Below are 26,724 nucleotides of genomic sequence, written 5' to 3' on the forward strand. Positions count from 1 at the left end.
AGTAGGAAGTGAAAGATCTGATCTCAAGGAGATCTATTTTATTTGCTGTTCAAGAACCTCTAGGATCAGTAACCTGTGTCCTTGCACGACACAGCTGGTGTCCTTGAATGACACAGCTGTTTTCAGAGGTCAAACTGAATGGTATCACTAATTTTAAAAATCTCCATATTTGAAAAATATTATAAATGTAATTCATGTTATATGATAGACAAGCACTACATATAGTTAATGAGAAAGAAGGGCCATCCTTAACAGGTTGGTCTGTAATATGTCTGAGCTTTTCAATACGTACAATTTGAACATCCCTTGTCTAAAAAGCTTGGGGCAAGAGGTGTTACAGGTTTTGGCTTTTTTTTTTTTAATGCAAATATCCTTAAATCTAAATTCACAAATCTGAAATCTGAAGTGATCCAATGAGTATTTTCTTTGAGTGTTCTATCAACACTCAAAAGGTTTTGGATTTTGGAGCATTTCAGATTTTGGCTTTTCAACATACCTAAACACATGCAAATACTATATTTGTAAAAATGGAAATGAGATCATAGCAAACATATGAGTTTTGAACTTCCAGTTCCACTGAAGTCTACTCTAGTTTCTTGGCCTTGGTCTGTGTCTCCTTCTGATGCAGACTTGCTTATTTCCGATAGGGAGACATTGAGGTTTCAATGGCAGACTCGAGCTTCCCTGGTTCTGAAGATTGTAAACGAAGGGTCTTATGATAGCTGTCAAAAGCCGTTAGTGTAACAAGATGTTGCTCCAAAGTCAGGGGGAAAATCCTTTTGTCTATATGGAGTTTGAACCCTTTGTAGATTTGGGGCCTAATCAAAGGGGAGGTTTGAGATAGTCTTGCTTGTTTTCCACATAACACTCGGAAAATTGCTTGATCTAAAATGCAGTTTCCATCTCTTCTTTTCCATTTGTCATTTCTGAAACATTCTTTTTTAAGTGTTAAAGTTACTGGAGTCAGGAGCTGCAATGCGGTAATAATATAGGTAGATAAAAAAAAAAAAAAGCATCCTGGTAGAGAAACGGAGATGGAGCCATGGTCCATGAAAATGGGAGCCAGGAATAGATGTTGCTTCTGTTCTCAATCAGTCTGATCTTATCTAATTTAACAAGTTAAGCAGTTTTGAATTTTATAATTGTTCTAATAGGGAACCAGTGGAGACATTATGTTCTTCAAAGCATGTTCTGTTATGACAACATGGGCCTTTAAAGATTTTCTTATGTCTTCTATTTTGCAAGGTTTTTCCGTATTTGAAGTCTTGCCTGGTGGCCAAACACTAGTGTTCTGTGGCTCTGTGGAAACATGGGCTCACCTCCTGCTCCTGGGATCCTACTCCCTCTGGCTTTAATTAATACTGTACAATAAAATTCCTAGTCTCCAGCCAAACCACCATCGGCTATAATCTCGTCAGTTCTCATAAGCCAAACAGAAACACACACTTTTTCTTGTTGTTGTTCAATCGTCTGCATCTGCTATTTAATTTCCCGAGAAACCTCATCTTGCTATTTCGTATTCCCCTTTCTTCCCTTCTGTATTTATTTGCTTTTCACATCTTTTTTCCCAAAGAAAACCATAGGTAACGAGCTCTGTGAATCTAATACGGAAGATACTAAGGGCAGATGCCTCAGTTCACGGTGGTCTAAACACTCTTTCCATATTACAGCATGGGAGGGGGATAAGGAATTTTAAAAACTACCCTGTTGTAACAGAGCAGGGCTTTAGCGTTAACTAAAGCAACAGTTGAGAACCCGCACATTCTCAGCCATCCTCACTTGTACATGGCAGGCTGCCTTTCTTCAAAGTATCAGAGTTGAATGTGAATGCTGTTCTTCCTCTTAAACTGTGCAAAAGATCGTGTATCATGGGCTGCTAAATTTGGCAATATCCTCTGTTTAAGGACTGAAACAGTCACACTTACATGTAAGTACCTCTACTTTTATGGACCACATTGTACCTACTTTCCTTTTTTTATGAATCAGAACATCCTTGTGCTTGTAGAAGTGATACTAAAACATCCATTGCAGTCACCTCTATCATCATAACCATCCCCTGATTCCTGCTAAGGAGCCACCCTGGCTTCACTGACACCACCAGCAGCATCCCCTCTGAATACAAAGCCACAAGGCTATGTGCTCTTCTTGTTATTTCATAGTACTTTAGAGCATCATTCCTTAGTACCTTAGTACCTTTTGGTACTTTTGTGCTAAGTCTCTTCCTCCCTCCCTCCCTCCCTCCCTCCATCCCTCCCTTCCTTCCTTCCTCCCTTCCTTCCCACTTCCTACCTTCCTCTTTCTCTCTTTCTCCTGCCTCCCTTCCTTTCCTCCTTTTTTCCCTTCTCTCTTTGCCTCCCTTCCTTTCTTCCCCCCTTCCTTCTTTTCTTCCTTTCTCTTACTAAACACACACTCTGTGTACTGTGATAAATGAAAAGAAACTGTACTGCTCTCAAGCTGGCAGAAGTAGACTTGCTGCTGAACACCTTCAACCCCACATCCACTGGCTTTCATGTGAATGGAATTTTACCTCTAATGCTGCGTTAGTGGGGTTGTGCACTGGATTGCCTTTTGGGGTTTGATTTGCCTTTTAGAGAAGCTGGTGTTTGACTGCATGTTCAAACACGGCATGTATTCTTCTGAGCGATGTGAGATTCAAATAAACACAACGAGTGTGTTCATTTTGATGACCTCCCCGTCACACATTCAAATAAACACAAATGTTCTCAAATGTATAAAAGCAGCTGTGTTTATGTCAACGTGCAAAGCACCAGATATATACATTGGGATTCACTCGTCTATCTGGAACCATGTACCTCCGCTCATCGTTAAAATTTAGTGGAAAATCAGGCATGGGGCATGTGTAATGTGCAATTTTCAACCATACACACATCTCTAAACAAATTTTCTTCAAGCATGTTACTGACATTTGTTCTAATTGAGGATGAAGCCTGGAAAAACTTTGAAGTTTTTGAAAACAAAACAAAGCAAAATGCAAGTTGCTACCAGAGGGCATAGCATTTGTAAAGTGTTCTGGCAGCACCGGTAAGTCACCTTCCTGATTTTCAGGACTTCAGAACAACCTTCTCTGCCTTTTTTTTACTTCTTTCTCTCCCTTTCCTTTTCTCCTTTCCTCCTCTCCCTTCCCCTCTTGTTTCTTTAGGTTAAACTAGACTAAGCAAAGTTCTTCCTCCCCCACCACTTTCTCCTCCCTCTTGTTAGTCTTCCCCTCCTTTCTAGCACATGCAAAATACCAGCTCAAGAATTTTAGTTTTTTTTTTCTTGTTTGCTTTAACTATCATAAATGTGAGGCGTGACTAATGTTTTCTTCAGATCCTCAGCTGGAACGGCTCAGGCATTAACACCAGGTTAAGCTGTACTTTCTGCCTAAGAACCAACTTCGGCTTTGTATGTCAAACTGAAAAGCTTCCATCTTGTATTTTCTCAAATATAAGTACAGCTTGCAGGTCTCTACGAAAATCTCCAGCCTCCATTTTGCTGGCAAATAGTAGTAAACTGAATAAAAAATAACACCTAAAATTGAGTGGGAGCTACTCATGTGTCAGGGACTATCTAGACGTTTTGAATGTTTTATCTCATTTACTTCTCAACCATCCTCTGAGGTGGCTGCATTTACTACCCTCATTTTACCCAGGAGGAAGATCAAGGACATAGTTTTCTCAAGGTCATAGGACTAGCGGGTGATAGAGCCACATAGGCAGGCAGGTTCCAGGCCTCTTGGTTTTTAAAAGAATCTGTAAATTCAAATATTTAGAAGTGATATCCCAATTTTTGAATGTTAGCAAAAATTAAATTAAAATTTTAAGAAACTCTGTCAGCGGCTCAGTGCCTGTGGCTCAAGCAGCTAAAGCACCAGCCACATACACCTGAACTGGCGGGTTCCAGTCCAGCCTGGGCCCGCCAAACAACAAGGACGGCTGCAACCAAAAAATAGCCGGGCATTGTGGCGGGTGCCTGTAGCCCCAGCTACTTGGGAGGTGGAGGCAGGAGAATCACTTGAGCCCAGGAGTTGGAGGTTGCTGTGAGCTGTGATGACACAGCACTTTACACCCAGGGCGACAGCTTGAAGCTCTGTCTCAAAAAAAAAAAGAAACTCTGTCAGTTAAACAAAATACATTTGATGGCTGAATTAAGGCCCTGCAGACTGCCTCCTCTTATTTAAGGGATATAGTCTCCAGTACAAAACCTGTTAATAAGTAGAGAGAAAGTAGGATTTGGAGGCAGAGGACTCACATTCACATCTAGTTAAATGACCATCAGTAAATCACTTCTACTCTCTGAGCTTGGGTTTCACCACCTGCAAAACAAAAATAATTCCTAACTTAGGAGAGGTATTAAGAGAATCACACAATCTTCATAGCTCTTACATAATACAGTAGAACCTCCCCAGTTGACCACCTCCTTAAGCCGCCCGAATTTTCACAGACCAGACACACACCACACGTACTTATCAGTACAGTAGGCCTAGTTCCTTATGTTGACCGCCTCTGTATGTTGACCAGTTTGTGACAGTCCTTTGGGAGGTCAACTTACAGAGGTTCTACTGTTTTGGTAGTAAACATTTAGTAAACACTAAACTCTATATAATTAGAAACTGATGTTGATATTATGTTCTTACATCTGAACATGAATAGTAGGACGTGCATATTTATGGAATGTGAGGCATTGTGCCAATACATTGACCAGGAAAGTTCACCAACAATCAGCCCCATCTTGTAGAGGAAAACTCTGTGACTCAGAGAAAGTAAGAGAATTTCCTAAGGATGCAAAATCAGTAAGAAGTGAAACTGAAATCCATAAGTTAGTTTGATCCCAAAACATATAGGTTCCCCCAATCCTCCACTAATATGTTAAGCTTCTATCAGTCTTTACAATTTTAGTGGGAACCAGTTTATACAACATAAGACTTGTCAGAGTGTCAGCTTAGGGTCCTCCAAGCTCAAGGTCAGTATCACTGGTGAGGAAAGGAAAATGAGCACAATCTAGGGAACAGAGGCAAGGACAGTGCTGGACTGACTCCATTGTGGACATGTCTCTACGCTGGACATGGGGATGTTAGATGCCCAAGAAGACAAAGAGAGTTCTGACATTCTTTTACTCCTCCTCCTGACAGCAAGCCACCGGGGGTCCAGGCTCTGCCCTGTGTGTGTTCAGCTGTGCTGCTGAGACCACATCGGGAAGTCAGTCCAGATGTGCTGTTTGCTACAGCAAGTATAAAATTTATTTGCCTGCAGATAAAAGCCATGTTTGCAGATACCTGCTTCTTCAATCCAAGGGTGACACCCAGACACCTCTTCCCTTGTCCCTTTGGGTTATGTCTCAGTTGGTTCAAAACTCAAATAAGGAAGGGAGGTGCCATCCCACGGTCCTTTTAAACCCCAGCATGAGAATGAGGGCCTCATGGCAGTCTCCTGAGTCTCCTCCAAGCCACCCTTTGATGAGTGTCAAACTTCTCCTTTACCTGAGGAACCTTAGGACTCTAAAGATTTCCATTTCTGTAGGACAAGGCCAGGCAGCTCCCTGTGCAAGCCCAGGGGCCTACGGCAACTTGGGAAAACTGATCTGGCTCTTTGTAAAAGTCATTTGGCTGTAGTGAGTCTCCTTGAGGGTAGAACCTTTACGATCTGGGGGCTCTTTTTATGGAGTTCAGTGACCAGAGGGGGAGGGGCAGCTCCTTTACAGGTAATTTCTATTAAAGCTCTCGTTCCAATTCTCTTTCAGTCATTAAAGAGAAAAGAAATTTAACATGGCGGGTGTAACAAATATCCAGCCCCACAGAATTATAGGATGGATGGTTTCCCCAGCCGATTCAACAGTGGTAACGATAACAATAATCAATACAAATTAGGGACATGCTTCTGTTTTAATGCACTTTGTAACCAGATCTCTTGTCCTCAAATAATTCTAAAGGAGAACTGTGTTCTAACCGACCAGAGTGCTGTTGTGAAGGTGTGCACGTATGTGTGCGTGTGTGCGCGCGTGCAGGGGGTGTGTGTTCCCTTTTCTCCTAGGGATTCTATAGCTTCCTTCATTCTTCGCCTCTCTCATATTACAGAAAGAAGGTAATTTTTCCTGGCCATTTACTAAAGCTCATTAAAGACTGGAGAGAACAAACAATGCTACTCCTCAGAGACTACCATTCAAAGTCACTCTACAATTCTCTGTTCTAATACTTGAGACAAATTAATTATTCCTTAGTGAAAAGTGTATAATTCCTATTCTTCATTTTTAGGGGGTAGGGAATAATAATGGGAAGTTTATATCTGAGTGAAAAGCTGTCTGTGCTGAAGGGAAATGAGAAAAAATGTGTGTTCTGAGCAGAGTAAAAGCAATTATTCTAATAATAATTCTAGGAATATTAATGTCTTTTTAAAGTAGATTGCCTTCACATAAACACAGAGGTTGAAGCAATGGGAGGCTGGTTTATTTATTAATCATTCCAAATGTGCATTCTTCTAAATGAGCAACTGCCCCATCAACTTTGCTGGCACATACTAAATTTAGTTAAACAGCAACTCGCAAATGTCTCAAAACTTTTGTAACCAGAGACTAATTTGTTTAACACATTTAAAATGTTATATTGATGTAAAGGCCCACATATTAAACTTCAAAGGGAAAAGCTCTTGAGAGTTCCTCATTTAAAGACTACATGCTGGAAAGGAGATAGAGGCGAGGCTCATTTTCTTGTTTTGTTTTGTTTTGTTTTAAATTCGAAGCGGTCTCTGGGCCCCCTCATCCTCGGCGCTGTGTTTGGTCATCTGCAGAACAGCAAGTATGTAACTGCGGGGACTGTAAGGCGATGGTTAAGAAAGGTCTAGTGTTTCCCTTTCATCTCTATTAATTAATCCTGGCTCCGTTTGCCCAGAGTACGATGCTGTTGACATCACCTTTTCCTTACACTTTAAAGAGTCCCAGGAGAGACCGACTGCAGAACAAAACTGGACAAAGAGTACATTTGGTAACCATTTTATTTCTCAATTACCAACCTAAACGTATGGAAAAGATTTGCTCGCTATCCGATTTACACAACAATTATGCTTCAAAAGTTTAGAAATAAATAACTTTTTTTTTTTCTTGGACTCATTAGTTCGTCTACCAATTGTAATTGGTGTCAACTAACGAGTTTGCTCCATGGCTTGCCCTTAATTACTGATAAAAGCTAAATTGCAACTCTAGCCAATCAGAAACTAGTTTATTCATGAGAGTATAGTATTCTTTTAAAAGCTCTGTTTGTCCTAATAAGTGGTTTTGTGTTTGGCTGAAACCTTACATAAGCCCCCTTAAGGTAAGCAAAGGACTCTTAATAACTATCTACAGTGAAAGAATATCATTATTGCCCCCATTCAGACAGATGAAACAAAGGGAACGTTTTATAAATTGCAAATATATACATCATGAATTTAGCAGACTCTGAAATCTCATCCATCTGGTGAGAAATAGATATAAGAACCCGTAAGACTGACGCTGAGAATTTGTTTCCTCTCCCAATGACTACATTTTTTTCAAAGTCTCCCCAGCCTTCTGAAACAGGCGATCAGAAAGAGGGGAAACCCAATGGACACGAGGCATGTTAAACCCTAATAGTATAAACCAGTGTTGGCTGAGGCCAAAATCCCACATTAAAAATAATAGGCGTTCTGGAAACAAGAGTGTTAAGGGATAGCATGTGGTGGAATCTTGCCGCCAGGGAGGCCTCGCGACTGGGAAAGCCTAATTGCAGAAAGATCGTCCTAAAGACAGCTCTCTTTGTTGTTGGGGTGTTTTCAGAAAACAAAATAAACCTCTTCGGGACTACAGGGAATTCTGGAGACTGGTTTGTGCTTTATAACAATTAGGATGCTTTGGCTGCTGCAATGATTAGAAAACCCAGTTAAAAGTGGCTAGAACAATAGGGGTATTTATTTCCTCACGTAGGAAGTTAGGATCCAAAGTAATTCAGGGTCTCACCAACATAATCATTAAAGACACAGGTTCTTACTATCTTTCTACCCCCTCCTCAGTGTGTTGGTGACTCCCTATTTGGTCCCTTTTTGGTCACAAGAGGACACATCCTTCCATTACACCATCTAAAGGCTGAAGGGATGGGGGTATTTTTCCCACTACTTTTTTTGTTTGATTTAATAAAGAGCAAAAAAACTTTTCCTGCAAATAACCTATTGGTCAGAACAGGTCACATGCTACCCCTAAGCCACTCACTGGCCATGATGGCCACCAGCTTTGACCAATCAGGATTCACCCACGGGGATGCTGTGGAGTGTCCCAGGTTTGGTTAAGCACTTGGGTGCCTTGACAACTGGGCAAACCTCAGGCTCCACTGGACAACAGTGTTTGTCACTCACTTGACGTTATTCCAAGTAACCGTTTTCAATGGCCTCCAGTCAAAAGTGAGGGGTGCATGTCAGAAGGAAACCGGAAGGGAAGAGTTGATCATGGGGTTCTGTCTGTTGTGGTTCTCAGACCTGTTCTCTGGACACATTACCCTTCAGTGAAGGGGAGCTCGTTCTCGCTCGGGAGAGGTGTATAGAGAACCAAAATGTGAGATAGGGGACCCGGGACCAGGGAAGGCTGCGCCACACACTCGCAGTCGCACTTCGCTGCCTTCACTGCGAAATGGAGGAGTTGGACCAGAGGATCCCTAATATCTCTGCCCACTTCAGAATGTGATAGATTTTCCACTTTACTCACTGCCATCCGGTCCATCTCCTTTGTCTCTTTACTCTCCAGCTGATACAAATGGCATGCCAGCGTTCTCTTCCTGCCATCAGATGTTTCTTATCCTTTAACTCTTTATTCTCTGACCAGATTAAAAGAACTTGAAGGACAAGACACCTTTGTGTGCTTTGCAGAAGTGTCTTGTGTTTTGGAGCTGTCATTTGCTGAGGGCCTACTCGGCGCAAACCCTGCGCAAAGTGCATTGCTCACACACAGTGGGCCGTCTGTCACCATTTCCTGCTTGATTTGCTCCAGCAGCTTTTAATGTTTTCAGACTTTTTAAAGAGAGGCCAAGTAGCATTCCCGGGGTGGAAGTAATACATGTTTATTGTATTATTACTATTATTATTATAAGGATGAGGCCAGGCCTAGTCCTGCAGAATCACAATTTCTGTGAATAAAACAGTGCTTCCCTACTTCCCAACACCACCCAGCCACTCATTTTATAAGCAGTTTCCATGTATGGCAGCAGAGTTGGGGGAAGTAGAAGAGACTAGTTCCTCTAACTTACCTGGTCTTGCACACGACAATGGAATGTTGAAGGAACTTTATGAAGATAAAAGCGAAGGAGAATTTCATTAGAAAACAGAAAAGCAGAAGATGAGGTATCCAGGACATCTCTCCTGTGGAGAATTCTCTTAAACATGCTTTTCAAAAAAATCTCTAGCATCATTTTCTCTTAACACTGGGTCAGTAGCAACTTTTTACATTTTATGCAAACAGTGTTTATTCTTCTGAATTTGACAAGCGAGTGGCTCCAGCATTTTCGGAGGGAAAAAACTCTATGCAGTTGATTTTTTTGTTTTTACTTGACAGCATCTTTATTTAGTTTTGGAAGCCTTTAGCATGTTGAACTTTCTGAAGATAGGAATGATTATTTTGCAATTAATAGTATAATTTGTAATAGTATACGAATGCCTGACAATTAGTTCATCACACCAAAAAAAAAAAAAAAGTACCAGATCACTTTCTTTTTTTTTTTATTTTGGCCGGGGCTAGGTTTGAACCCGCCACCTCCGACCTATGGGACTGGCGCCCTACTGCTTGAGCCACAGGCGCCGCCCCAGATCACTTTCTTACATGTGCCCAGTGTAGTACCAACTCTAACTGTGATGAGGTTTGGAATTTATTTATTTATTTTATTATTATTATTTTGCAGTTTTTGGCTGGGGCTGGGTTTGAACCCGTCACCTCTGGCACATGGGGCCTGTGCCCTACTCCATTGAGCCACGGGTGCTGCCGAGGTTTGGAATTTTTATGTAACAAAAACAAGTATTGTGGCAGACACTGTTTATTGCCTAACCATCAGCCATTTCTCTGCCCCTCCTCTCTGCTAATCAGTTACCGATTCTTTTCTGGGTAGATAACTATTGGTCCCAGGAAAGGTATTTCTTTCCCTTGGCCCACAGATTTAAGCAGGATTGGTCTAGGGCTGAGCACGTGCCCTTGTATTAGCCAATGAAACATGAAAAGGAAAGCAGTCCATATGTACTTCCCTTCCCAACAGAGCCATCTTGACAAACCAGTGATCTATATTCACCAATGATCCCAGCCTCTCAGAACCCTTTTGAATTTGACTAGTGTCCTCTTATTAACCTTTACTTCCTTTGGCCTCTGATTTTCCACCAACTTTATTTTTTTCTCTTTTTCAGGTACAAGACTAGCTCATCTTCCTCTTTGTGACCTGTATAATTGTAGCAGCCCAGGTCTCAGTCGTTGGTCCTTATTCTATCTAAACTTACTTTACACAGTCTCATTCATAGCTGTAATACCTTCTCTATACTGACAATTTCTAAATTTATTTCTACAGTCCAGACCTCTCCCATGAACTCCAGACTTACATATCTAACTGACTTTTCACCTTTACCCTATACATCAGTGGTTCTCAACCTTCCTAATGCTGTGACCCTTTAATACAGTTCTTCATGTTGTGGTGACCCCCAACCATAAAATTATTTTCATTGCTATTTCATATAGTTCATATAGTTCATTAGTGCTACTCCATATAGTAGCAACGAAAATAGGTCTGGACTGTAGAAATAAATTTAGAAAGTAATATGTTTAGGTCCAAAATAGAATCCTTCTTTCCCAGGCTTCCTCATTTCAGGAAAAGACACCTCCCATTCACCAACTGCCTGAAAACTAGAGATCATCCTTGGTTTAGTTCTCTGCCTCTAACCCTCTGCACAACGCACTGGCATATGCTCTGCACATTACCTTCAAGGTACCGGTGGTGTCTTATACATGACCCCACTTCCCTTTGCCCTGATCCTCTTTATTAATCTCTAACTTCCACTGTGTCTCCTGTGTAAGTTAGACTTGATTTCAAATCTCTGTAAAAAGATTAACAAAGGGGGCAGCGCCTGTGGCTCAAAAGAGTAGGGCGCTGGCCCCATATGCCGGAGGTGGCAGGTTCAAACCCAACCCTGGCCAAAAACTGCCCCCCCCCCCACAAAAAAAAAAGAAAGATTAACAAAGGTTTAAGCAAAATAAGTTTATTTCTCTCTCACATAAGTTTGGAAGTAACAATTCCAGCATTGTTTTTGCAGTTTCACGGTAATGCCGGGACCTGTCTTTCGCCAGGGTCCCCACCTTGCCCCTGTTTTGCTTCATTATCCAATAAAGGTTTTATTCTGGTACACCACTTCTATCCTGAAGGTCATCTCCTGATGAAACTCTAGCTATTAGGTCCCCATTTCAAGAAGAAAGAAATAGGAGAGCTGCATTAGCTCTCTTTAAGCACTCTCCTAGAGGATGTGTCCACACTCTCCCTTACATATTAACTTAGTCATGTGGTCCACAGAGCAACAAGGGAAGTTTAGGAAATGCAGTCTTTTATTCTAGGCACCAGTGTGCACATTTCAAATTGGGTTCTGCTTCTAAGAAGGAAGAACGGTTGGGGATAAACGTACAGCAATTTTTTCCGCATATCCTGTTAGTCAATTCTTCTCCAAAGGCCAGTTAATTTTTTAAAACATTAAATCAGATTATTACACAACCTTGCTTAACACCCTCTAATGGTTTCCCACTCTGCTCTGATCAAAATCTAAGTCTGTTACCTCTGTGTCCCTCTCATTCCGTTCTAGCAACACCAGTTCACACGGGGCATGCCAGGCTTACTCCCACCCAGAGCCTTTGCAATTGCTGTTTCTGTCACCACATTGCTTTCAAATCTTGGTGCGACTCATCATCTCACTTCCTTCAGGTATAGCCTTGCTCTGCTTCCTGATTTTACTCTTTGAAATAATGATTGTAGACCTATCACCAGACTTGTGCAGAGCCTAGAAAATGTTTCTTTTGAAATATCTACCCAAATCATATCAAACATATCCCATAATAAATATATATATATAATTCGAATGTGCCTACACATGTGTAAGAATTGAATTACAATGAAATTGTCAAGTTAATCAGTTACCTTTTGTACACATTTACTTAGACATTTATTAATTTTAATTTTTTTCCTTCTTCTCTTGTACTTTTGAGCTTATGTGGGCATTCGGCATTGTGCCAGAGGACATGCTTGGTAAAACTCCCTCAGAAGACTGTAAATCTTACCTTAACCAACAACACACTGAAAATTATTCTGGCTACAGAAACTTGCTCATTTTTAAATCTTAAGGCAGGAATGTTAATAAATGTCTTGCAACTTACATCACTTCTACTCCAACTGTCCAGAATAGTGCTGAGTTTCTCAACTGTGACACTGTTTTGGGCAGGATGACTCCTGGTTGTGGGGGTTTTTCTGTGCTTCATAAGATGTTTAGCAACATCCCTGGCCTCTGCCCATTAATGCTACTAGCAACCCCTCGTGTCCCCAGTGTGACAACTAAACGTGTCTCCAGACATTGCCAGATCTCCACTGGGGGGCAAAAACCATCCCCAGTTGAGAACTATGAGTTTAGAAGCTAACATTGCACACACTAATTTATTAGCACATAGAAGTGAACCTTGGAAGATTTCTTCAATCTATAAAGCTGTGTAGAATTCCAAGTTTTGAACTTTAGCTTTGACACTGATCTTGGGCAATCACTTAACTTTTTATTTTTTATTGAGACAGAGTCTCACTCTGTTACCCTGGGTGGAGTGCAGTGGAATCATCATAGCTCACAGCAACCTCAAACTCCTGAGCTCAAGCCATCCTCTTGCCTCAGCCTCCTGAGTAGCTGGGACTACAGGTGGCCGCCACAATGCCTGGTTAATTTTTCTACTTTTTAGTAGACCAGGGTCTCACTCTTGCTCAGCTGGTCTCAAACTCCTGAGCTCAAGGAATCTACCCACCTCAGCCTCCCACAGTGCTAGGTTTACACGCGTGAGCCACCCTCCCTGGCCACAATCACTTGATGATTTGAGCTTCCTCAATTTTAAGCTGGAGGCAGTGATGCTGATCGTATCAGGCAGTTAATAAGATTAAATGAATTGCTATATGGAAAGAACTTAGCCTGGCACACATCAAGAGGTTCAGTATTTGTTATTTCTCCTTTCGTAGTTAAAATGGAAAGATTGAAACAATATTTTGGCCATTTCTGTTATAAACTCAGCAGGTGAGAAGGTGAATCTTGTGGGGGTGAGATATTGGGGTGGCGAGAATGACCCGCCCAACTTCTCAGAAGCAAAAGGGAATGTATAGCTGCCATGAAACATGTGAGAATTGTCAAAGGCACGTGAACTCAATGTCAATTTTGAAATAGAAACCATGGTTCTGTCTGCCTCAGATATTCAAAAATATACTCAAAATCTAATCACTTCTCACCTCCTCTTTGGCTGTCTGCTCTGTGGCTCCAGCTGCCATCATCCCTTGGTTGGTTATTGCTTGACCTCCTGTCTGAGGGTCTTTCTGCTTCCGCCTTACCGCTCTGTAGTTTCCTCTCACAAGGCATCCAGGAGGAGGCTTTTAAAGTGCAAATCAGATCATGTCCCTTTCCTGTAAAGAACTCTTCGCTAGCATCCAGGTAAAAGCCCCCCATCTGCTCCAAACTAAACTCTGATCTCCTGTCCTCTGACTCCAGGCCACCTGGCCTCTGTCCATGCACACATTCTCCTCAGGGCTTTTGAACTGCTGAGGCTTCCACCAGGAAGTCACTATCCCCCAGGAATGTGGCTCCATTGTTCCCATTCTGTCTTGGCACAAATGCCATCTCATCATCCAGACCTCCCCTGACTCACTTACCTAATATTGTTCTCCACCATTAATGCCTAGTCCCCCTGGGCTCCACTGTGTCCTGCTGTTCTTACCCAGAGTCCTTTCCTTCAAGGCATGTCCCACCATTTAACATACACTAATTTATAAATGCCATGAGGGCAAGGGCTTTGCCGCTGTGTCTCTAGCACCTTCAATGCTGGTTAGCACATATTAGGTGTTCAATAAATATTGCTTGAATGTATGAATGAGCAGGAGATAGCAAAATTTTCATTGAGGTATAAATAAAGAAAACCACAGCCCAGTTGTATAAGTCAACTGATGCAGGTCCTTCAATGCCCTGTGACTATCAGACTGGTCTTCCCACAGCTCACTTGACCATGTGTCCATTACAATTTCTATGTGCATAAGTAACATCAGGCATGTGACCTGAGAATGCTCAACAGGAAGCTCTCTTTAGGGATTTTGAAACTTGAGAAGGTGGCCCAAGGAAGAATGGTGGCCCTTTGTCTAGGCAACACTGTACAAACCACCCTATTCATGCTATAAGACCTCTGTTGAAACTCCTACTTCGTAACTCTTTGGAGCTCCTTTGCTTCTTGCTTTTTCCTAGAAGTAAGAATTCCTTCGGCCTTAGGCCTTGTGTTAATTCAAGAATTCCCGAGGTTAATTCAAGAACTTCTGATATCTTTTAATATATTACATTGTGTTTGCGCATGAGTTAGTTATTGGTATTTTTTGCTTGTAACCTTAAGTCCTAACTGATACAATTTTAATTGTAGGGAGGACAGGTCAGCTTTTTGTCCCCCGGCTTTGCTAGGGAGAGGGATTGGATAATAAGGAACAAGTGGAATAATTCCTAGTTGAGGGAAAGAGGTGTCAGAAAAATATCTTATTTGTTTTTTTCTCACAGCATTTGTATTAGTTTTCTATTGCTATACAATAAATTACCTTAAATTAGGGGCTTAAAACACGCATTTATTATCTTGGAGTCTCTTGTCTATAGGTTGACATTCAGATGTGGCATAGCTGGGTTCTCTGCTCAGGTCTTGCCACGCTGAAATCAAGGTGTCAGGTGGGATGGCCATCAAATCTGGGGCTCAAGGACCCTTCCAGGATCACTGGTTGTTCGTAGGATGCAGGTCATTAAGTGATGGGAATGAGGTCCTCATTTCTGTGCTAGCTGTTGGCTGGGGTCAGCCCTCAGTTCCTAGAGGCTGCTCATAGGTCCTTGCTTGCCATGTGGCCTCTCCATAGGGCCTCTCACAGAAGGCAGTCTGCCCTTTCCAGACCAACAGGAGAGCATCTTCTGTGGCTCTCAATCTCCCTCACTTCTTCCATCTCTGACCTCAAGACTCTCTGTCACAAAGCCTGACCTGATTAGAGCATGCCTGCCCACATTCAAGGAGAAGGGCTTGCAGATGGCATGCACACCTGTGGGTGGGGATCTTAGAGGCCATCTTAGTTCCGACTACCATAGTGTTCCTGGTGAGGATGCCACATGGAGAGATCTATTTCTGTGCCCCAAATTATGTATGTATTCAGAGAAGCTAAACCTAGGACAGTTGGCTACTGTGGCCAATATCCACAGACACAGCTTTTGTCCTGTAGGCTATTCCTGGGGCTTGCTGGACAGCAATGCATTTGGGTGCCAGTGTGAGGGCTTCTTAGTGTTTCTAGGACAATTGATTACACTGTTAAGAAGACAATTGGTTGTGTGTGTGAGTGTGTGCGTGAAGGATACTTTTATTTGTTCATTTTGGGGTGTTTGTTTCTTTAAATGGCATTTCCTTTAGAAGCTGTCTTCTAATTGGAAGACTCCCACAACAATCTCCTCTAGTCAGAAAGGACAAATTCTCCAGACATGGGAATATAGCCAGGGTCACTGCCACCCCACACCCATCATAGAAAGGGATCATTCTCTATCAGCCATTTGGCAAAATTGAAATGAAGTAATTGTAATATAACAGTGTCGTGGGATCCATGGCACCTGCTTTAGAAATAAATCTCCTGGCTTTGTCTTTTCCTTTATTTTCAATAAATGCTCCAGTATTATTGCCACTGCATTAATCTAGCAGCAGGAAACCATTATCCTATGACAACAGTCTCTCCCATTAACATTATCTTTTAATTTTAAGATTGTTTAGATGACTGCTAGAAGCTACTAAATTAAAATAAAATAAAGAAAGAATTATTTTCTTTAAACCAAGTGTTCAGTCAAGTTACTCAGTCCCAATCTTCACTATGCTGGCAAAAGAAACACCATTATTTTTGCATCAGATTACTAAAGACTATTTGGGGATAAGCTGGAATTTCTAGAAATGTAGACATGTTTCAAATGTCATCTAGAAATAACCATTACCCTTTAAATTATTGTATTGTTTGCCATATAGCATATAAAAGAGTTGAAAATATTGGTTATTCTTCTAGAAAGCAATTGTGGTAGAAAGTAAAACAATAAAGAAATCACAACGATAAAAAACTCAGTAAACAAATAAAGGGGTAAAAAATGGTCCAGTAGAGTTTACTCAGAGAAATAACTGAATTTGGAGAGCCTAGCAAAAATGAGGCAGGAGGAAAATAAACCAAAAACTAGAAATGAATTAAAATTGGCGATGATTATTATTTAACGTTCTGACAAATTTAAAGTGACAGTTATATCATATTAAATTGTATCTGTAAATTGTACACCACATATGTTATGCACTTTTTAAAAATGATAACTAACTTGCCTCCTGTCCATTAATCCAGAAAACTTACTTTTCTTTTATCAGCTGTATCCCAACACTTGAAGAGACTCTTACAATTGTTCAGTATTTGTTTTGCTCTACTTTCACTGGTTCTAGAGCTTTCCTTCCAAAAGCCAAAGGTTGTCATAGCTACAAATGAGGACTATATCTAAATAATTATTAGATTAGTAATATTATACATTCAATAGTGGAGATCTCTCTTTCCCCACTCCCAGGAGAAAAACACACAGACGAAAATTTATATAAATTGAGTCACTGTTTTGATAGAAAATGTACTGGAAATAAAAAAAAGAGAAATGCTGAAGCTGTGAATTCCCCGTGTTGTTAATGTGGTCAAGCAGGCCATCAATATGTGTCCTATTTACTGATAGGTACAAAATAGGTGGTGGGAGATCAATCAAAGCTCCCTTTCATCAATTACCATGACTTCTAGAAATTATCAAAACTTCACTGGAGTGTCATACATAGTCTTCCCAGCAATGAGTTATAGTCAATAATTCATTCCCTGACTGAGCTGATAACAGGCAGATATTCTAATAATGTGCTAGGATTTACTACTGGACATAAGCAGTCAGTAGGAATTTCAGTGCAGTGTTAAATGTTATCTCAGTGGAGAAAAGCAATAAAAACAGAACAGAAAAAGGCATCTGGGTACAGTGCTTGGCTGTTTTAACCCTCTAATTAGAACAAACATGTATAAGGGTAGCATTGTTCAAGTTTTCATTCTTTCTTTTTTGAAGCAAATTGTTTCCAGAGTATTGTTCTGTAATGACTTCTCCTGGCCTTACTGCCAGAGAGCCTAGCCTATGGCTCTGAAAAGATGCTGAAAAGAAAGTCTATTTCATTCTTCAGTTGTTTTCCCAAACTTGAAAATGGCTTCACTGGACGATTTTTCTTTGAAAGGAAACTTCCCCAAAATTATTATCCTAGTCTAAAGGTCTTAAATATATTTTCAGTGATTTCTTATCACACAGAGAAATCGACAAATTTGCTTTCTCTGTCAGAATGTTTTGAAGCTAGAAAAGAAGTGGTGATTCATCAAAAACAATTTTATTATGAAATTTGATTTATGTTGAGAAATATAAATGATGACGTTATAATGTGTACCTCTGCGTGGAGGAAACACATTTTAGTCAATTGAGTTATCCAATTTTATTATTTTAAAAAATCCATATCTGGTTGTTCTTTTTATTCTAAAAAATTTATGGCACTGTATAGAGCAGAAATGTGCATTTCTCAAGTCTATGGACAGCTATGGATTGTATTCCTCTAATTCCAAAAAGGTCATTTATTACAACTGGATGAATAAATATTATCATATTTTCATCAACTTATTTTGAGGGCAAATAAAAACCAGTGTTATACTTTAAAATACCCACACTTTATTACAAATCTACATAGATGAAAAGCTTAATTATATCATATTATAATTAAGAGTAACATTAACAAAAGAAGTTGTGGTTTGGGGTACTTGAAATTTCTCAATTATTAGCCTTTCTTTTCCTAAGAATAGTTAGTGGGATCATACAAAAGAATGAATTAATTTTTTTTTTTTTTTTGCAGTTTTTGGCTGGGGCTGGGTTTGAACCCACCACCTCTGGCATATGGGGCCAGCATCCTACCCTTTTGAACCACAGGCGCTGCCCAAGAATGAATTAATTTTTAATACTTTAGTTTCTTTATCAATAAATACTCATTTCCATAGTTTTGGAGAGGAATGGTAATTAATTTCAAATGGAACTTTTTATCTACTGGGTTTTTTATTTTAATATGTATTCTTATTAATAACCATCTCACATATATACAAATGGCCCCGTCATTCATATACCCTCTTTTTAACTGTTATAAAACTGAATCCATCCATGCAAAGACTTAATAAGCATTGCCTTTTGGCCCACTAGACCATTTAGAAGACCTTAATGAACATATACTCACACATATAATCTGATAATTGATTTGCAATGATATATGCAAAATATCACTTGTGCTTGAACACTGTTGACAGAATTCAGTCCCAGAAGTAGGTAGAATAAGTAAGCAAATATTTTTTCCTATGATATAATCACTATGAAGTAGATTCATATACCAAGATTAGCTGATGTTCTGAGTCAAATTTGGGGGAACCGTAAGGTGCTGTTTCTACCGCAATAAACCTGTGTATAGAAAATCAGCCATTTTTTCCCCACTGTATTAAAATGGCCTTGTCAGGCTGGGTATGGTGGCTCACGCCTGTAATCCTAGCACTCTGGGAAGCCAAGGCAGGTGACTCACTTGAGCTCAGGAGTTTTGAGATGAGCCTGAACAAGAGTGAGACCCTCTGTCTACTAAAAATAGAAAAACTATCCGGATATGGTAGTACACACCTATAATCCCAGCTACTTGGGAGGCTGAGGCAAGAGAATCACTTGAGCTCAAGAGTTTGAGGTTGCTGTGAGCTATGACATTATGGCACTCTACCCAGGGCAACAGAGTGAGACTCTGTTTCAAAAATAAAATAAAATAAAAATAAAAATGGGCTTGTTACACAAGGTAAAATGCTGGCTCACAGTGTGTTTTCTTCTTTTCCATCATCTTTTTTACCTTTCTCACTATCTTCAGGAGTTTCCAACGTCCTAATCAAGTAGAATAATGAAAAGTAAACTCTACATCTTAAATTATATTTCCAATCACAACAATATCAATGCCGTTTTATTTTCCTCAGGGATCTGCTATTATTGTGATAAAATCAACTTCTTTACTATGCTTTTATATTACCTTATAAAGAAAAATTAGGATAGAATTTCCTAAGTACTGATTAACAATTTGGTGGAGGTTTTTAACCAAATAGAGTCATCTAGATTGCTTAAAAAAAAATAAAAACAAGAATTATCTAATTAATAAGGCAACTACCTATCCCTTTACCACATGAAACATTTAGTGAGCTACTTATAAGTGACTTTGAAAAATACTAACAAAAAAGCAGGCATACATTAAAATCATTATCAATATTTTGAAGCCAAACTATGGTTCTTTGAAATATAGACTTTTAGAGATGCTGTGTTTGATATAAACCCCTGTTCTTAAATGGAGCAGCAGTCCCCCTGACTCCACTTAACAGCCCACAGCAACACAAGAAACTGGCAAAGGACCTAACAGCCATTCCTCTTCATTGGATTTTCTCTATTGGTAACTATCATTCCCTCTTCTCTCCATACCTTTTACACTTTGCATTGTTATCCTACACTCAAAGCTTTTCAGATTTGCTTTGAAGGAATCTTTTGATTTCAAGGTAGCTCTGTGATGGCACCAATAAAGGTGAGCAGATTTTTTTTTTTTTTAAAGTTTCTTTTTAAAAAGACTTCCTTCAGAGCCAGGCGTGGTGGCTCATGCCTGTAATCCTAGCACTCTGGGTGGCCAAGGCAGGTGGATTGCTTGAACTCAGGAGTTCAGGAGTTCAAGACCAGCCTGAGCCAGAATGAGACCCTGTCTCTAAAAATAGGTGGGTGTTGTGGTGGGCTACTCCAGAGGCTGAGGCTAGAGGATCGCTAAAGACCAAGACTTTGAGGTTGCTGTGAGCTAAGACACCATGGTACTCTAATGAGGGTGACCAAGCAAGACTGTCTCAGAAGAAAAAAAAAACAAAAAACTTCCTCCGAAGACAGTTTTGCAGTGATTTTAAAAGGATACAATATTTTTTCCTGATAAATAGCTCGAGCACATTGTCTTGGAGGTTGTCACATCCAGCATCAAACAATCTGGACTTTCTCCAGGCATTGAAGGCTACATAGGTCTGGGTAGAACCTCTGACTGTCCATGGGAGATTCTCAGAGAACCGTCACTTGGGGAATAGAACAATGTTTATGATTGAAGGACTTAAATAAGAAGAAGGGCCAAAATAATTCTGGGGTAACTGGGGGGAAGGAGGGCTTGATCAGTATGGTTTTTTTATTTAGGATTTAAGCAAGAAACGGTATTCCAAAGGACGGTGTTCTTATTTCTCATTGTAGATGAGCAAGCTGAATGACAAATGTGTGACACAGCAGAACTTTCTTGAACTGCGGGACATAATATAACATTATTTTCGGTTGGGCGATTTTACTTTATTCTAGGAATATTACTTCGAGCCCTGTTTTTATATTTGAAGAATACTCAGAATACACAAATACTTTATCCATAATGAATTTGTGTGTGTTTGCAGCTTTTGTGTTTAGCATAAGTGGGAATAAAAGAGTGACATTGCTTTATTACAGTGTGTCAAACAGGCACATTCAGATCACAAATCTTACTAGCGGGATGAGAAGCGACGGCTAAACGCAGGGTGCAGAAATAAAGACTACCCAGAGGTGGCGCTGTGGGTAAAGTACACCTGAATTTTGATTACAGCGAATGTATTCAATCCCGGCCTCTCAGAAGAGAGACTGTTAGCCATTATCGCTTTTGTATTTCTATAACCACAACAGAAGCAAACAACGCTTTCTGGCAATACACTGCCACCCACTCCAATCTACCAAGACATGTGTAAAGACCTCACTCCACACGCAATTAGAGGTAAAACACTAAAACCACCTCCTATGTAGGCCCCTTGTAGCCTAGAGATCTAGACGCAAAGTTTTAGCTATTCTTCTCTCCTTCCTTACACAAAACCGATCTGGATCCTAAAACGTCTTGGATCCTTGGATCCACAGTAACTCAGTGCTATCTGAACAGGTGTCTGGTTAAATTTCTAACATTTTGTTTTAAAAATTAAAATTTATTTCAGAGAATGCTGAAAGTATAACAGTTCATTATAGATCTATGTGTTATGTGTTCTGTTTAAGAAGATAATTTTTAAGAGGAAAAACAGAGACTATTTGGTTTAATTCTCTCATTTGTAAATGAGAAAATTAAGACCCAGACAAAAAAATTTACTTGCACGTGACAAATCATAACTCAGTTGTAGTCCACTAAGATCTTGTGTCATCTTGTTTTGATTATTATAACTTATTAGCAAATTGAAAATGAATCAGGGAATTAAATGCCGGGGTTCCTTTCCGCATTTGGCTTAACTGAGTTTTTTTAACTCACCTCAAGGAACATTACATCTTTTTAAAGTCAGTCTTTTTTAACCACTCCCATTTGTAGCTATTTTCTGTACAAGACATCTTAATTACTACTATAGTTTTAATGGTTTTCTAAAAAATGTTTTTCATATGTGCACAAGGTGAACTGATCATAAGGATGCAATTTTAAATACAAATCAATAAAATTAATTCATTTAGCTTTAATATGCTAGAATAAAGAAACAAGTATTAGTATTTAAAATGTCCTCTGCCTTATTTTAGAGGCAATAATTATTCTTTTTTTTGCAGCCTTAATTTTGATGGTTTTAAGGAAAGAAATCCCCCAAACAGACACTAAAAGGGCGGATGTTTAACATCTGCCTTGTCCTCCCACATTCTCCTTAGGATTCCTTTTCTCAATCTAGCAGTAACGTGTGTGATACAATATGAAAACTTGTCCCACGAGGCTGGTTTTATTTAATGATACTTAGCAAAAGGGCTTCCCACTTCCATGATAATTTCCATCAGAAAAATCTCTCTGGAACTTACTAATAATAATCGGACCTAATATTAGCCTCAGATTGAAAATTTATTAAACCTATTTGGCAGAGTAAAGTTGAATGACTAGGTATTCAAGCATTTAGGCTGAGCTTCGGCCTTCGGGGGGAGGTGGGGAAGAAAAAAAAAAGACTTTCAGGCTAGCACCCTAAAAGCATTCCTCAAAACTTGATTTATACTAGAAGTGACATTTCTTACTCCCCAGAGGCTATGAGATTGCTAATCTTGCAATTACTTCCATTGCTTTGGGGGGTTATAAGAAATTCGGCCTCTCATCCTCCACAGAGGGGAGGATAATGGGGCAGAGCTTTCTCCCTTAAGTTTATGTCAACTCTGAAAATAAAGATTGTGCCCCAGTATATCACAAGAAATTGCAAGTATCCATGAAATGCCGATGAGGCACCTAGTTTATACCCAAGTTAGTGAGGGGATGTCGGGACTAGTCGGGGGTGTGGGGGCTAAGTAGGCAGTATTTACGTAGGAACTATTACTTCTATTACTGCTTTTACCTTGTTAACTAAGCTTTTACTAAGGTTCATAAATCTCCAACACCATGAATTAAAAACGAAAACTCCCCCAAATAATACCTCTCATGCGTGTGTGTATGTGTCTACAGAGTCAAGAAGACTTCTCAAACAAGAAGAGACCCGTATTTGAGAAAGATGCAAAGTTTCCTAAGGGCCTTTTCCCTCTGCTAGGCGAGGGCAATCCCCCAGGGACCAGTCAGTGCGGATCTTAAAGGTCCCCCGCGCTCCGGGAGGACAGGTGCGGCCCCTGGCGCCCAGGCTCCCGATCTCCGGCGGCGCAGAGCCGCCCAGACAGGGTCCCGGACCCGAGAGCCGGGGTCACTTGTCCCCACTTGATAAGGGCCCTTCCCTTCCCCTTCCTCGGCCCGCTCCGCCGCCTCTCTCTCTCTCTCTCTCTCCCCCCCGCCTCCGCCCCCCGCCCCCTCCGTCCCCCCAGTCTCGTTTCAGTCATCCCTTTGTCCTTCCCGGATTGGCAGGTTTTATTATTCCGCCTGAACAATCCGGCCGCCCAGTGGCTGAGGGTCGCTGACGTCGGCGGCAGAGCCGGAGAGTAGTTGGGATTCTGCTCTGTCAGTAACACATGTGTAAGAGCCGCGGAGGGAGCGAGCGAGCCGGCTAGAGGCCAGCGCCGCCGCCGCCTCCGAGCCCGGCAGCAGCAGTCCGGGCAGCCGCCCCGGCAGCGGCGCAGACTCAAGTGCGCCGCGCCCCGGCCGGCCGCGGCCCCGACTTCCCGGCGCGCCCGCCCGCTGTCCGCCTCCGCCGCCGCTCCCGGGGCCGTTGTATCGGCGGCTGCTCGGGCCGGAGGTGCGTGGAGCTCGGCCGTGCCGCCACCGCCTGCCTTCAGCTACCAGCGAGCGAGCGCGCGGGAGGGAGGAAGGCGGCGGCGGAGGAGGAGGAGCGGGAGGAGCGCGGGCGGGGGCGGGGGCTGCCGGGCGGGGGAATATACAAAGTGAAGCCACATTGCCAAACTTGCAGCAGCGATTGCAGCAGTTGCTGCCGCTGCGCCGCGCCTGCAGCCGCGCCGCGCGGGCCGAGGGCTCCTGCAGCTGCTCGCGCGCAGCCGAAGGCGGAGGAGAAGGACGAGGACTGAGACTGACACTTCTGCTGCCGGCCGCCCGCCACTTACGCGGGGGCCCCCAACCCGCCCCAGAGCAACGCGATTAAAAAAAAAAAAAAAAAAAGCAGCCCTTAGCCCCCTCCTCCCCTTTCCTGCTTTTGCGAGAACTCCCTCCCTCCCTCCAGCTCCGCCAGCCCAGCGCCCCTTCTCTGGAAGCCGAGCGGCTTCGCTCGCATTTCGCCGCCGCCGCCTCTCGCAGTCTTGCAATATAGGGGAAAAGCAGGTAAGGGGGCGGCCGGGGAGCCGCGGGCCGGGTGGGGGGCAGAGAGAGGGAGGGGACCGACTCGGGCTGGGACTGTTTTCTTTGGTTTCCTTCCCTTGACCGTCCCAAATCGCAAGTAAACAATACGTGGGTATTGCGAGAGCCTGAAACTACCCAGGCCGGCCTGCGAGCTAGCGCGGAGGGAAGCCCCGGCCGCCAGCTTTGTAGCGGTTCCTGCTTACAAAAGGGTTCTTCTTGGAGACGGGGCTGGTGGGGACCCTAGAGGGGGGTGGGGACGTTTCTAGTTCCTAATGGAAAGGCGGAGGGCTCTTAGATGAGCACTGAAGTATAAGAAGTAGTGTGTGTGTGTATGTATGTGTGCCTGGGGGGGCGTATAGTCACGACCCCTCAACCTCCTTCTAGTAAACATTATTTTTGAAACAGTGGCATTAAGGATTCAGTATTGATGCTTCTTTTTTAAAAATTCCTCTTGGCTTATAAGTCTTTTGTTCCAATACAGGAGGAATCCAGTGAATCACCTAATTAAAATCAAGACATGAATTAAGCATCCATTTTTGTACTACAAATTGCCAGCGCTACGTTTGTCCCTCCCTTGGTCTCCATTAAAAAACACCAGAGACGTTGTTAAAGGGGGGCAGATTTTGCCTCTAGCTGCCAGTTCTGCTTTCTATTTCACTGACTATCCCAGGACCTAAATTGCTTGCCTATGTAATTACTAGAGTATAAGCCTATTTAACTTAAAAGCTTTCTTTTTTTTCCTAACTCTAAATGAAACTTGATGAGGGCCCGTCCTTAGTTATCAGGGGAGTCAGTTTCTGGTCAGTCCTCTTGATTCATCTCTTTTAGATTTAATCAGCATTAAGGTATTGCTTGTCCTTAAGAGCTTTAGCTAATGGGGTTACTGGATGCTTTTCTCAGTGTAATGTTTCCTTTAAAAAAAAATATACATGTATATTTACCTCTCACCAAAGATGGGGGCTGGGAAGAGCTTGGAATCTCCTCCCTCCCTTTCCCCTTTTAAAAAGGAATTCGGAGCGATTAAAACGTTGGGGGGGGGGAAACAGTTTAAAGACCTAGGGCAGGAAATGCAGATTCATTTGGGTTAGGGCTGAAATTGTAACAAAAAGCAATTCCTCGAGTAAATGCATCAGATAAATCAATTTACATAAAGGTATGATGCATTCGGATAAATGCAATGCTAATGGGTTTTAGAGTGGTCCTGTTTCCAAAGTCTCTGGGTTTTGTTACAGCTTAATTGGTGCAGTTCTTATTCTGGTTTATTGTGCGGTCAGTGGACACACGTTCCGGGACTCTTTCGGAGGAAATGTGTTTAAAATCGGCCTATTTAAGGAACTCGAGTCCTTGTTTCGTTCCCTCTCCCTCATTTTTTTGCAGCAGCCAAGTTGGGCCAGGGACAGGCAAAGTTCGCCTTCTCCCCTTTGAGGTATCAGCTGAATGTCTAGAGCAGGTAGCCGACCGCCTTGGGGGGAGCCCACACTCTCGGTTTACAGAGGACAAAGACAAAACAGGCTGCTTAATTGGCAGTAAATAACTTGATCTTTTTATAGAATAAGTGACTGGAGGAACACTAGGACTTTATTGGACTCAGGATTGGAGGCAACAAATTAATCGGTTTAGGCTAAGCTTTATAAATTGATTCCTATATTATACCCCAGTTGCTTCTCTTATGGCATTCATTTGAAAGAGTGGGGAATTTTTAAAAGCAGTTTTTGGTGACAGCAGGACTGGCTCGAATTTAACTTGTGCTTCGCTTAATAGTGCCTTCTCGCATATTATCTGTACTCCCCCCCCCCTTGGAGGAACAAAGCGTTAGCATTTAAATTGCTGATCAAGGGCAGATTAGTGAGACCAAAGTGGAGAGTGTTTGTATAGGAAGTTAACAGGCATCCTAAAGTTCAATGATCTATTATTCTTGCCTGTGTCCTGAAAACCCAGAGAAAACACTCATTGATCTTCAAAATGAAATGAGATTTGGAACAATAATGGGAGATGGCGGTCACCACAATGGCATGTGAAAGGTGCTGCTTAAAATACGAAAAACCAGTTTCGCAACTTTACACACCGCTCCCCCTCGCCCCCCCGCCAGCCACCTTGCCTCCCCTCCTACCACCACGTTCTCGCCTCCCGTCTGTTGGTCCCTCCCTCCTTTCCTTTCGGAAAACCGAACTATCTCCAACTTGTGAACTGCAGCTGCACTCCCAGGGCAAAGCTCGGGAGGGAACGTGGCTCCGGCGGGGCCGCCGCCTCCCGGATCCCCTCGGCTGACTCCCGGGGCTCGGCGGGGGCTGGGGAGGGGCCGGGCGCGGCGGTGGGTGGGTTTGACCCTCATTTGCTGGAGGCGGACGGCGGAGGAGGGAGGAGGGGGCAGTGGGCGGAGGCGGGGGCTGGGAGGAGGCGCCGCGAGGGGTGGAGCGCGCCGCGGAGCTGGGCTCCGAGTTTTGACAGTACCGGAGCTGAAATTGTCAGCAGCGGCGAGCGCTGGAAAGTTGAGAGGAGCTCGTGGCCTCAGAACAAAGCTTGAGAAAAGTAAACAGGCGGCTGCTGCCGGCGAGCCTCCCTCCTTCCCTCTCCCCCTCTGCCTCCTTCCCGCCCTTGCTCTGCTGCTTCCTTCCAGCAGCTCCGGGGGGAGGAGGAGAATGG

General features: G+C 42.2%; 1 protein-coding gene across 5 annotated transcripts in view; it reads left to right on the forward strand.

The window, feature by feature from the left end:
• Positions 1 to 26,724, forward strand: part of LMO4 (LIM domain only 4) — a 145,156-nt gene that overhangs the window by 104,598 nt on the left and 13,834 nt on the right. Inside the window, exon 1 of one of the 5 annotated variants that reach the window (XM_053591212.1) lies at positions 23,288 to 24,063. The exons of 1 other annotated variant lie outside the window; for it this stretch is intronic. The gene's annotated coding sequence lies outside the window, so the exon portion shown is untranslated. Of the gene's footprint in view, positions 1 to 23,287; positions 24,064 to 25,132; positions 26,611 to 26,724 lie in introns of those variants that run through there. 3 more of the 5 variants (XM_053591209.1, XM_053591210.1, XM_053591211.1) reach the window with 3 other exon arrangements.

This window comes from Nycticebus coucang, chromosome 5, assembly GCF_027406575.1.
Source record: "Nycticebus coucang isolate mNycCou1 chromosome 5, mNycCou1.pri, whole genome shotgun sequence".
Classification (NCBI taxonomy): domain Eukaryota; kingdom Metazoa; phylum Chordata; class Mammalia; order Primates; family Lorisidae; genus Nycticebus; species Nycticebus coucang.